The sequence below is a fragment of the Mirounga angustirostris genome, unplaced genomic scaffold (assembly GCF_029215605.1).
Source record: "Mirounga angustirostris isolate CCGP_5_RB_7025 unplaced genomic scaffold, mMirAng1.0.hap1 SCAF_8, whole genome shotgun sequence".
Taxonomy (NCBI): Eukaryota; Metazoa; Chordata; class Mammalia; order Carnivora; family Phocidae; genus Mirounga; species Mirounga angustirostris.
In genome coordinates, this window is record NW_026991716.1 from 2,258,919 (window position 1) to 2,266,923 (window position 8,005).

The window sequence follows — 8,005 nt, forward strand, 5'->3', positions numbered from 1 at the left end:
TCAATGTCAGTCAGCAATTGGCAAAATTAATGACAAAATTTCCACCCCTTCTTGCTTTCTGACGTTTAACTGGGTTTAAAAAAAATAATTTGAGGAAAGAACACTGAGATAGAGAAGTTTCATAAGTCTAACATTTGTAATATAAATCTTCATATTTTTAAGGTTTGGGGAACTGTTTTATTTGAGGTCTGTTCCATAGTTATTCCTGCATATGGATGCAGAAAAAATAAGTTTTTTTTTTTTAAGATTTTATTTATTTATTTGACAGAGAGAGACACAGCGAGAGAGGGAACACGAGCAGGGGGAGGGGGAGAGGGAGAAGCAGGCTTCCTGCCGAGCAGGGAGCCCGATGCGGGACTCGTTCCCAGGACCCCGGGATCATGACCTGAGCCGAAGGCAGACGCTTAACCGGCTGAGCCACCCAGGCGCCCCAGAAAAAAGAAGTTTTGAAATAGGTGGGACAATCTTTCAAATCAAATGGTTGTGAGTTTTCTAAAAGACTATACGGCAAGATCTTCCACTATGTGAATTAGTCAAAACTTATTTTTTTTCTTTGTTTAATTTAAAATTTTTTATTTAAATTCAGTTGAGTTAACATATAGTGTCTTAATTAGTTTCAGAGGTAGAGTTTAGTGATTCATCAGTTGCCTAGAACACCCAGCGCTCATCACATCATGTGCCCTCTCTCCTTAATGCCCATCCTGCACTCACCCCGTGCCCCCACCCAACCGAAAGCTAACTTTGAAAATCGATGCTCACCTGGAGCAGGTGTTCAAATCGGCGCTCGCCTCGCGGTTCTGCCGCGAACGCCAGAGCCTGCGTCCGCCAGCCGGGGGTCTCCTGCGTCCCCGTCGGAAGCGGCCCAGCACGAAGCGGGGCTCCCGGGAGGCCTCCTGCTCCGGCCCCTCCCGCAGGCCGTCGGAGGAAGGCGTCCCTCCGCGCGGGGGAGGCAGTGCCACCTGGCCCGAGTGAGGTCCGAGGGCGCCTGGTGGGAGAGCCCGGGGCCTTCGCCGGAGGCTCCTTGGCCACCGAGCGCGCCGGCTCGCACGTAGTCGTGGCCGAGTGGTGAAGGCGATGGACTAGAAATCCATTGGGGTCTCCCCGCGCAGGTTCGAATCCTGCCGACTACGCGGCTCCGCTCTTGGGGACACCACCTCCGCTCTCCCCGCCGCCTGCCCGGGCCTCCCCCTCCCCCGCCCGGCTCTTCAGAGCGCGTCCACCCCGCTTTTCCAATAGGCTTTTCACAAGCCCCTCCACCACCGTCCCCAAAGGGTTTCCTTTTACGCGACGAAGCGCCCACGCTTTGTGTGGCTTTCCTCTTTGCTGCCATCAGAGCCTGCTTGCCAGGCGGCCCTTCCAAACGAATGTTGGCAGAAGGGTTTGCATCTGGAATTGCACCCGTATCTGGGCTCTTCTCCGGCGCTGGACGTCCTCGCCACGCAGAAAAGGAAATTGCAGGAAATTCTGGATCAAGGGCAGGTGAAAGCCACAACTCACAGCGATGGTCGCCAAGTCTCAAATCCGCACGGGTATTGATAGCAAAGCACCACACACAACTAAAGAAATTAGGTAAGGCCATTTTCTTCGTGAAACAGGGTTGACGACGCCTCGCTGGGTTGGCTTGTCCTGGGGTCCGGGACAGTGGTGATGAGAGGGGCTAAAACCTTATATACTTTAAGAAACTTGTATATTTCCTTTGCTACATCTGTTAGTCCTTCAGAAGCAACAGAGCATCCTAAATAAAATGCTACTTATGAGGTATCTGTGACCCCCAAGTGGAAAGTGCCACCTCTAAGTGGCAATTGCAATAAACAGGGAAAACAAAGAACTCAGAAAATTCATTAAGTTTTAAGAGAAAACGAATGTTGCCTAGCATCTGTTTCCCTTTACCGTGCTTCCTTTTTTTTTTTTTTTTTTTTTTTTTAAGGTTTTATTTATGTATTTGACGGAGTGAGAGCACAAACAGTAGAGGGAGAAGCAGGATCCCCACCAAGCAGGGAGCCCGATGAGGGGCTCGATCTCAGGAGCCCAGGATCATGACCTGAGCCGAAGGCAGACACTCAACCATCTGAGCACCCCAGGCTCCCCTCCTGTGCTTCCTTCTTCAACAAGAAAGGGAGAATATTACAAATGAAGGGCTTCTTCTCGGTGGAGAGCCTAGGGGGAGGGTTGAGAAGGGGTGGAAGTAGAGGCTCCAGTAGTCTCTGGTTAAAGGAGGCCCGAGTTCCAGTCCACTCTGTTGGACCTACCTGCGCCTTCCTTTCGGGTCCCAGACGCGCGCTCTGAGGAGCTCACGCCCACGAGCCCTCTGAAAAAGGTAAGACAATTCCAAGAACTGGTTTGACTAGAATCTCAGCTTCAGGCGTGGGTGCGCTTTGGCCTGGTAATTCATAACATTGAGGTTAATGACTCACATAGACACATTTGACAGGTGATTTTTCTTTAGCAACTCTGTGTTTCATTACAGTTTAGTAGTGGTGACGCTTATTCGTTAAAATTAGGTTATGTGACATAGAGGAGATGCCGAAACGCAGACGGTTCTCAGCCTGGCGTCTGTGGTCTCCCAACAGTGTTTGTGAGTCCCCTGACGTGCTCTCTACAGTTGTCAGTTTTGTGTCGGGGCATCTCTCCATGAGAGGGTGAATAAGTGTTATTTTACACACCATGAGATTTTGAACCAAAAATAATAATTTCTTTCTTAATAACTTCATGACCACTGAATGAAAAGAAGAGTTTGCTCACTTTATTTTGTTGTTTAGGAAAACACAGAAAATGACTATGAGGAGATATGTAGGCTCCAAACAAATTCTGTCTAACTAATAATAGGTTTGCCTGACACGAGCCCAACACGTGTCTTCCCAGTGACAAAGTCACACTCACCACTACGCCAGGGAAGAAAGCTTTATTGGAAATCACGATGCTCACTGCCATGTATACTTATGATGTTCACAGACCAAAACAGGCACAAATCCACCTAAAACAAACAACTTTCCAGGACTTGCCCAGTCCATATTGCTAAAGGTATTGACAAACATATTCTTTTTTTCCCCCCTGTTATTTTACACTATCATGTTGAGAAGAAACAGGCTCTACTTTGAGGATCTAGTTCCACAAGCTGCCTCTTGTATATAAAAACACATGGACCAGCAATTTCTTCCAACCAGCATCTTCAAATCCCATTCACCTAAAAATGACAGGTTTAAATTTTATTTATGCCTTCCACTTCATCTCTGCCATTATACTTTCAGGGTTTTTTTTTTTTTTAATATTAACATTGTATTTTTTAAGAAATCTCTGCACACAACGTGGGGCTCAAACTCACAACCCTGAGATCAAGAGTCACACACTCTACTGACTGAGCCAGCCAGGCAAGCACCCACACACTTTCAGTCTTTAGCAGTTTATTCTAACTCTTCCTGGGTGGGTTTTATTAATTGCATGTGTATAGAGTATCCCTCATAGTGGGCACAGATCACAAGAGCAGGGACATGTTCTTTGTCTTAACTTCGTGTTACTATACCCCAGTCAATAAGATTAAATTCATTCAGAAATGGAGTTTTATGACATGATGAATCATATGAAAGAGCCTCTTTAACCAAAATTGTTCCATGGTGTAATGGTTAGCGCTCTGGCCTCTGAACCCAGCCATTTGAGTTCAAAGACTCATGGTTTATTTCAGTTTGTTTTTCTGTTGTTGGGTTTGTTTGTTTGTTTGTTTGTTTTTTGTCTACATGGGCTGTACTAGGCAATTTCATCCCTGACATCTCTCAGCACTTAATATGTATGTCTGGGAGGCTTCAGACAGCCTCATCATGTTTCATAGGGAAGGAAAAAAGGGTCAAAAGTAAATACTTCCACTTAGAACAACATCAAAAAGAATAAAATACTCGGGAATAAGTTTAACAAAAGAAGTGCAAAACTTATATTCTGAAAACTACAGAACACTGTTGAAATAGATGAAGATAGATAATGATATCTCATATTTGTGGACTGCATCTTAACATTGTTATGATGCCTATTCTCCCCTAAATTGATCTTCCCTATCAGAACGCTAGCTGACTTATTTGTAGAAACTGATGAGGTGATTCTAAAATTCACATGGAATTTCAAGGGACCCAGAATATCCAGAACAATCTTGAAAAAAGAAGAAAAAGGAAGACTCACTTCCCAACCTCAAAACTAATTACGAGGCAGTGATAATCAAGACAGTGAGATCAATGGGATAGAACCGAGAGTCCAGAAGTAAAGCCATATGTCTACGGCGAACTGGTTTTTTTATTAGAAGTGCCAAGACTATTCAGTGGGGAAAGAAGAGTCTCTTCAACAAGTGGTGCCGGGAAAACTAGATAACCACATGCAAAAGAATGAAATTGGACCCTTACCTCACACAATTTACACAAATTAACTAAAATGGGACAAAGATATAAGGTCTAATATTATAAAACTTTTAGAAGGAACACTGGGGAAATCATGACCTCAGATTTGGCAGTGGATTCTTAGATACGACACCAAAGGCACAAGAAACAAAAAAGACTTCATCAAAATTAGACTTCATCAAGATTAAAAGCTTTTGTGCCTCAAAAGACACTATCAAGAAAATAAAAGACAACCAAAAGAATAGGAGAAAATATTTGCAAATCACATATCTGATAAGGGGCTTGCATCTAGAATTTATAAAGAACTTTTACAACTCAAGGGAGAGACAAATAACCCATTAAAAATGAGCAAAAGACAGGAATAGACAGTTCTCTAAGAAAGATGTAAAAATTGCCAATAAGCACAGGAGAAAACGCTTGCCATCATTAGTCATTTGGGAAATGCAAATCAAACCACAATGAGATACCACCTCACACCCATTAGGATAGCTTTAATGAAAATGCCATATAATAACAAGTGTTGGGGAGGATATGGAGAAACCAGAACCATCATACATTGCTGGGGGGAATGAAAATGGTGCATTCATGTTGGAAAACAGTCTGGCAGTTCTTCAAAAGATTAAACACAGACTTACTGTATGATCCAGCAATTCCAGGTGTATAAAAAGGATAAAGAAAAACACATAAATAAATAATAATGATAGTAAAACTCAAGTTATTTTGAAGTATATACAGTGAAAATTAAACCTCTCTGCAATCCACGAGCTCAGCTCTTCAATTTCTATCAACACCAGCAACTTGAAGTCAGGTCTGGTAGAACCTTCCAGAGTTAAAATGTAAGCATGTACATTACCTTTTCACTCTAGTTTTAAAAAATCATACCTATTACATGTAATCCTGCTGTGACTGTTAAAGCTTGTTCCAGCTGTGGGTTGTATCTCATGAATCCATCAGAGGATGGTGGAGCAGAAAGCTGATCTCATTCCAACGACCCATCAGAATAAGGAGTCCTTCCAGTTCTGAGGATAGAGTGTTAATTGCCAATATGGTGCAGCAACAACATGGTTGTCATCCAAATGACATTAAAGAAGAGGAAAGATAGACCACAAATACACTTTCTGGTACGCAATTTGATCCTATAGAGAGCTAAGGTACAGTAAGGCTATTTACTTTATCAAGGGCAGGCTCCCCTGTGTAGTCGTGGCCGAGTGGTTAAGGCGATGGACTAGAAATCCATTGGGGTCTCCCCGCGCAGGTTCGAATCCTGCCGACTACGGGTACTTTTGACATCTTGTAGGTTACTTTGAAATCCTGCATAGCTGCACAGTCCAAAGAAACCTGAGTTGTACCTGACCTGTAAGCAATGCATCCTCATTTACTGAGCTTCCCTGTTTTGGTCTTGGGATTAATTGGCCAGTGACGGAGTCTCTGTCTGGCCAGAAAAAAGAAACCATAATTACCGTATTATCTAGTAGGTTTGAACAGAGTCCCAATGTTTTCTTTTCTCCCAAGAAGAGTCCAAATTTCAGAGATACCGTGGTGTTTCCTGCAATCAAAATCCTGCTTGAAGGCAACTCTTTCAAAAAGAATAAAAGTTAGTGGGAATGCTTGCTTCTCCACCAGACTGTTACCTTTTCAGCAATTTCCTTTCTCTCATCCCAACTGTATCCTTAATATCTCCCAATCCGCTCATATTTTCATCTATCTGTGTGAGGCCTATCTGGAATTTCATGCTTGCTTAACACAACCCCAGCCTGTTTCTGGGCTAAGGAAGTGAAGAAGTGCCAGAAATAAATGCTATCCGAACACAGTAAAATCATTTGCTTGCATGTAACTGGAAAACAAGGTCTAAAATAAAGCTGTAATCAACTGACGTAAAGTGTATATTCATTGCCTATTAAGAATTTTAATATTTAAACTATTTTAAAATAATAATCATGAGATGAAGCTCAAATGATGTTGGGATACATGCAGTGAAAAAAAAAAGTCTTTTCTACCTGTGTGCGCCAGCTGTTCAGTTTCCCTCCACAGGGGAATGAGTTTTTGTATAACTTTCCCGAGTTATGTGTGTGTATAATATTCAGTCCACTCTATATTTTTATTTTTTTAAAGATTTTATTTATTTATTTGAGAGAGAGCATGAGCAGGGGAGAGAGGCAGAGGGAGAGGGAGAAGCCGACTCCCTGCTGAGCAGGAAGCCTGAGTTCCCCTCGTGATGGAGGACCCTGGGATGAGGACCTGAGCAGAAGGCAGATGCTTAACCACTAAGCCACCCTTTTAAATGAATGGTACAAACGCATACAGTGTTCATCTTGGTTATTTCCTTCCCTAAAAGATATATACTGAGAGCTCCTGGACGGACCCCTGGATAGATTCTAACTGCCACACAACCCGCTGCCCCATTTTGGCAAGAAGCAGCCAGAGCAGTCATCGATCATCGTCCATTCCCTGGCGGCAGTTAGGGTTACTATTCCAGGGGGAGGAATGAGTAAGGGACTGGCCAGGCTAGGTAGGGAGAGATGGGGGGCTATGTGATCAGGCTCACAGAAATCCCCAAAATGTGGAGGTTTGGGGAGACCAGAGGTAAGGGGACAAATCGGACCCTCCTACCCTGGGCGTGTGGGGTGGGTCGTTTGGGGTGGGTGTCTTTATGATAATCACCTGTGACCAACAAGGAATAACCAGACCCTAAAAAGGAAGTAAACTACCGAAGGTGTTATCCCTAGTCCTTGCTCAGTGGTGTGATCAGTAGAAATGTTAAAAGGATTTAAGTTCCCTGGTTAGCTTTCTATAAAAGACCAACACTAAAGGCCCTCGTTGGCAGCCCTGTCGGGACCACTCTTGAGAGCTTTTCTGTATCTTCACTTAATAAACTTCTATCGCTTTACTCACACACACACTAATAGACCCATAGAAATATGCCCAACTGATTTTTTACACTAGTGCAGAAAAAAATTCAATGGAAGAGCAACAGTATTTTCAACAAATGGTGCCGGAGCAATTGGACATCCATGGGCATAAATAAATAAATAACAAAAAACCAACAACAAAACAAAATCCACGTTGACCTAAACCTCATTCTGTACACAAAAATTAAAATGAATCACAGACTGAACTGTAAAATTATAAAACTTTTAAAAAATAATAGCGGATCTTCAGGATCTAGGGTCAGGCAGATTCCTTTGACTTGATACCAAAAGCCCAATCCTTAAAAGGAAAAGAGATAAATCAGATCCCTGCAAAATTAAAAACCTTTCCTCCGCAAAAGACACTATGAAGCGGTTGAAAAAAAAAAAAAAACAAGCTACAAATTTGGAAAAAATATTTGTAAATCACATACATGGCAAAGGTCAGTATCTGGAACATGTAGACAGAATTCTCAAAACTGAACAGATTAAAAGAGAAAGCCAACACTTCAGTCAGAAAATGGATAAAAGCCATGAAGAGACATCGCAGCATTTCACCCATGATGATACACAGATGGCAAATAAACACATGAAAAAATGTTCAACGTCATTAGCCATTAGGGAAATAGAAATTAAAACCACAATAAGATATCACCCTACACCTATCAGAATGGCTAAAACAAAAGTAAGGACAACACCCAATTCCCGTGAAGATGTGGGAAA

General features: G+C 42.8%; 2 non-coding genes across 2 annotated transcripts; both read left to right on the forward strand.

Annotated features, from left to right (window-relative positions):
* The first annotated feature begins 1,048 nt into the window (after positions 1-1,048).
* Positions 1,049-1,130, forward strand: TRNAS-AGA (transfer RNA serine (anticodon AGA)). Its single transcript has one exon. It is a non-coding gene; the product is annotated as a tRNA-Ser (tRNA).
* Positions 1,131-5,570: 4,440 nt separating this feature from the next.
* On the forward strand, positions 5,571-5,652 carry TRNAS-AGA (transfer RNA serine (anticodon AGA)). Its single transcript has one exon. It is a non-coding gene; the product is annotated as a tRNA-Ser (tRNA).
* Positions 5,653-8,005: the final 2,353 nt, after the last annotated feature.